The following is a 4,555-nucleotide window of genomic DNA, read 5'->3' as shown; positions in this document are numbered from 1 at the left end:
CTGAAGATCCTTTTCAGTTCTTAACTGAATTCTTGCAGATATGTGATACTGTTAAGACTAATGGAGTAGATCCTGAAGTCTACAGGCTCATGCTTTTCCCTTTTGCTGTAAGAGACAGAGCTAGATTATGGTTGGATTCTCAACCCAAAGACAGCCTGAACTCTTGGGATAAGCTGGTCACGGCTTTCTTAGCCAAGTACTTTCCTCCTCAAAAGCTGAGCAAGCTTAGAGCTGATGTTCAAACCTTCAGACAGAAAGAAGGTGAATCCCTCTATGAAGCTTGGGAAAGATACAAACAGTTGACCAAAAAGTGTCCTTCTGACATGCTTTCAGAATGGACCATCCTGGATATATTCTATGATGGTTTATCTGAGCTATCAAAAATGTCACTGGACACTTCTGCAGGTGGATCCATTCACCTAAAGAAAACGCCTGCAGAAGCTCAAGAACTCATTGACATGGTTGCTAATAACCAGTTCATGTACACTTCTGAAAGGAATCCTGTGAGTAATGGGACGCCTATGAAGAAGGGAGTTCTTGAAGTTGATACTCTGAATGCCATATTGGCTCAGAACAAAATATTGACTCAGCAAGTCAATATGATTTCTCAGAGTCTGCATGGAATGCAAGCTGCATCCAACAGTACTCAAGAGGCATCTTTTGAAGAAGAAGCCTATGATCCTAAGAACCCTGCAATAGCAGAGGTAAATTACTTAGGTGAACCTTATGGAAACACCTATAACTCAACATGGAGAAATCATCCAAATTTCTCATGGAAGGATCAAAAGCCCCAACAAGGCTTTAATAATGGTGGAAGAAACAGGTTTAGCAATAGCAAGCCTTTTCCATCATCAACTCAGCAACAGACAGAGAACTCTGAACAAAATGCTTCTAATTTAGCAAATCTAGTCTCTGATCTATCTAAGGCCACTGTAAGTTTCATGAATGAAACAAGGTCTTCCATTAGAAATCTGGAAGCACAAGTGGGCCAGCTGAGTAAAAGGATCACTGAAATCCCTCCTAGTACTCTCCCAAGCAATACAGAAGAGAATCCAAAAGGAGAGTGCAAGGCCATTGACATAAGCGCCATGGCCGAACCTGTGAGGAGAGGAGAGGACGTGAATCCCAAGGAGGAAGACCTCCTGGGACGTCCAGTGGTCAATAAGGAGCTTCCCTCTGAGGAACCAAAGGACTCTGGGGCTCATCTAGAGACCATAGAGATCCCATTGAACCTCCTTATGCCCTTCATGAGCTCTGATGAGTATTCCTCTTCTGAAAAGAATGAGGCTGTTACTGAAAAGCAAACTGCCAAGTTTCTTGGTGCAATCATGAAGCTGAATGCCAAACTATTTGGCATTGATACTTGGAAAGATGAGCCTCCCTTGTTCATCAATGAACTAAGTGATCTGGATCAACTGACATTGCCTCAGAAGAGACAGGATCCTGGAAGGTTCATAATATCCTGTACCATAGGCACCATGGTCTTTAAGGCTCTGTGTGACCTTAATTCAGGAATAAACCTCATGCCCCTCTCTGTAATAGAGAAACTGGGAATCTATGGGGGTGTAAGCTGCTAAAATCTCATTAGAGATGGCAGACAGCCCAAGAAAACAGGCTTATGGACAAGTAGAGGACGTGTTAGTAAAGGTTGAAGGCCTTTACATCCCTGCTGATTTCATAGTCCTAGATACTGGAAAGGAAGAGGATGAATCCATCATCCTAGAAAGACCTTTCCTGGCCACAGCAAGAGCTGTGATTGATGTTGACAGAGGTGAAATATTCCTTCAATGGAATGAGAACTCCCTTGTGTTTAAAACTCAAGGATCTCCCTCTGCAATCATGGAGAGGAAGCAGAAAAAGCTTCTCTCCAAGCAGAGTCAACCAGAGCCCCCACAGTCAAACTCCAAGTTTGGTGTTGGGAGGCCACAACCAAACTCTAAGTTTGGTGTTGAACTCCCATATCCAAACTCTAAGTTTAGTGTTGGAGAGTCTCAACAAAGCTCTGCACATCTGTGAGGCTCCATGAGAGCCCACTGTCAAGCTATTGACATTAAAGAAGCGCTTGTTGGGAGGCAACCCAATGTTTATTTATCTAACTATATTTTTCTTAGTTATGTGTCTTTATAGGTTCATGATCATGAGGAGTCACAAAATAAATATAAAAATTGAAAACGGAATTAAAAACAGCAGAAGAAAAATCACACCCTGGAGGAGCATCTGTCTGGCGTTCAAACGCCAGAACAGAGCATAGTTCTGGCGCTGAACGCCCAGAATGGGAGCATCCTGGCCCTGAACGCCTAGAACAAGCATAGTTCTGGCGTTCAACGCCAGAAATGGCAGCAAAGGGGCGTTGAACGCCCAAAATGGGCACCAACCTGGCGCTGAACGCCCAGAGTTGTGTGCAAGGGCATTTTACATGCCTAAATTGGTGCAGGGATGTAAATGCCTTGACACCTCAGGATCTGTGGACCCCACAGGATCCCCACCTACCTCATCATCTCTCTTTCCATTCATGATCATCCCTTCTTTTTTTCCATTTACCACTCTCATCCATACACCCACTACCTTCAAAAATTCAACATCTCTCTCCCACCCAATCCCACCCATATGGCCGAATACACACTCCCATCCATCTCCTCCATATCTTCTTCTTATTCTTCTATTCTTTCTTCTTTTGCTCGAGGGCGAGCAACATTCTAAGTTTGGTGTGGTAAAAGCATAGCTTTTTTGTTTTTTCCATAACCATTGATGGCACCTAAGGCCAGAGAAACCTCTAGAAAGAGGAAAGGGAAGACAAAAGCTTCCATTAAGGGTCTATAGCTCAGTGGTAGAACATTTGACTGCAAATCAAGAGATCCCTGAGATACCTCAGGGGATACATTTTCTTCCACACAATTATTGGAAGCAACTAAGGGTGGAACATCAAGAGCACTCCATCACCCTTCATGAAATCAGAGAAGATCTGAAAGCAATGAAGGAGGAGCAACAAAGACAAGGAAGAGACATAGAAGAGCTCAAGGACATCATTGGTTCCTCAAGAAGGAAACGCCACCATTACTAAGGTGGATTCATTCCTTGTTCTTATTTCTTCTGTTTTTTGTTTTCTATGTTATGTGCTTATCTGTGTTTGTGTCTTCATTACATGATCATTAGTAGTTAGTAACTATGTCTTAAAGTTATAAATGTCCTATGAATCCATCACCTCTCTTAAAAAAAATGTTTTAATTCAAAAAAACAAGAAGTACATGAGTTTCGAATTTATCCTTGAACTTAGTTTAATTATATTGATGTGGTGACAATGCTTCTTGTTTTCTGAATGTATGCTTGAACAGTGCATATGTCTTTTGAAGTTGTTGTTTAAGAATGTTAAATATGTTGGCTCTTGAAAGAATGATGACTAGGAGACATGTTATTTGATAATCTGAAAAATCATAAAAATGATTCTTGAAGCATGAAAAAGCAGCAAAGAACAAAGCTTGCAGAAAAAAAAATAGGCAAAAAAAAAATAGAAAGAAAAAGAAAAAGCAAGCAGAAAAAGCCAAAGCTCTTAAAACCAAGAGGCAAGAGCAAAAAGCCAATAACCCTTAAAACCAAAAGGCAAGGGCAATTAAAAAGGATCCCAAGGCTTTGAGCATCAGTGGATAGGAGGGCCTAAAGGAATAAAATCCTGGTCTAAGCGGCTAAACCAAGCTGTCCCTAACCATGTGCTTGTGGCGTGTAGGTGTCAAGTGAAAACTTGAGACTGAGCGGTTAAAGTCAAGGTCCAAAGCAAGAAAAGAGTGTGCTTAAGAACCCTGGACACCTCTAATTGGAGACTTTAGCAAAGCTGAGTCACAATCTGAAAAGGTTCACCCAATTATGCGTCTGTGGCATTTATGTATCCGGTGGTAATACTGGAAAACAAAATGCTTAGGGCCACGGCCAAGACTCATAAAGAAGCTGTGTTCAAGAATCATCATACTGAACTAAGAGAGTCAATAACACTATTTGAAATCCGAAGTTCCCATAGATGCCAATCATTCTGAACCTCAATGGATAAAGTGAGATGCCAAAACTATTCAAGAGGCAAAAAGCTATAAGTCCCGCTCATATGATTGAAGCTCTGTTTCATTGATAGTTTGGAATTTATAGTATATTCTATTCTTTTTATCCTATTTTGATTTTCAGTTGCTTGGGGACAAGCAACAATTTAAGTTTGGTGTTGTGATGAGCGGATAATTTATACGCTTTTTGACATTGTTTTTAGTATGTTTTTAGTAGGATCTAGTTACTTTTAGGGATGTTTTTAATAGATTTTGTGTTAAATTTACATTTCTGGACTTTACTATGAGTTTGTGTGTTTTTCTATGATTTCAGGTATTTTCTGGCTGAAATTGAGGGACTTGAGCAGAAATCAGATTCAGAGGTTGAAAAAGGACTGCTGATGCTGTTGGATTCTGACCTCCCTGCACTCAAAGTGGATTTTCTGGAGCTGCAGAACTCGAAATGGCACGCTTCCAATTGCGTTGGAAAGTAGATATCCAGGGCTTTCCAGCAATATATAATAGTCCATACT

The 4,555-nt window shown here is 40.9% G+C and overlaps 1 non-coding gene across 1 annotated transcript; it reads right to left on the bottom strand.

The window, feature by feature from the left end:
- Nucleotides 1–221: 221 nt before the first annotated feature.
- On the bottom strand, nucleotides 222–329 carry LOC112724562 (small nucleolar RNA R71). The gene has a single exon (XR_003163719.1). It is a non-coding gene; the product is annotated as a small nucleolar RNA R71 (small nucleolar RNA).
- Nucleotides 330–4,555: the final 4,226 nt, after the last annotated feature.

This window comes from Arachis hypogaea, chromosome 11 (assembly GCF_003086295.3).
Source record: "Arachis hypogaea cultivar Tifrunner chromosome 11, arahy.Tifrunner.gnm2.J5K5, whole genome shotgun sequence".
In the NCBI taxonomy this organism is placed as follows: Eukaryota; Viridiplantae; Streptophyta; class Magnoliopsida; order Fabales; family Fabaceae; genus Arachis; species Arachis hypogaea.
Note: the sequence above shows the minus strand (reverse complement) of the source record. Positions and strands in the feature narration are given on the sequence as shown.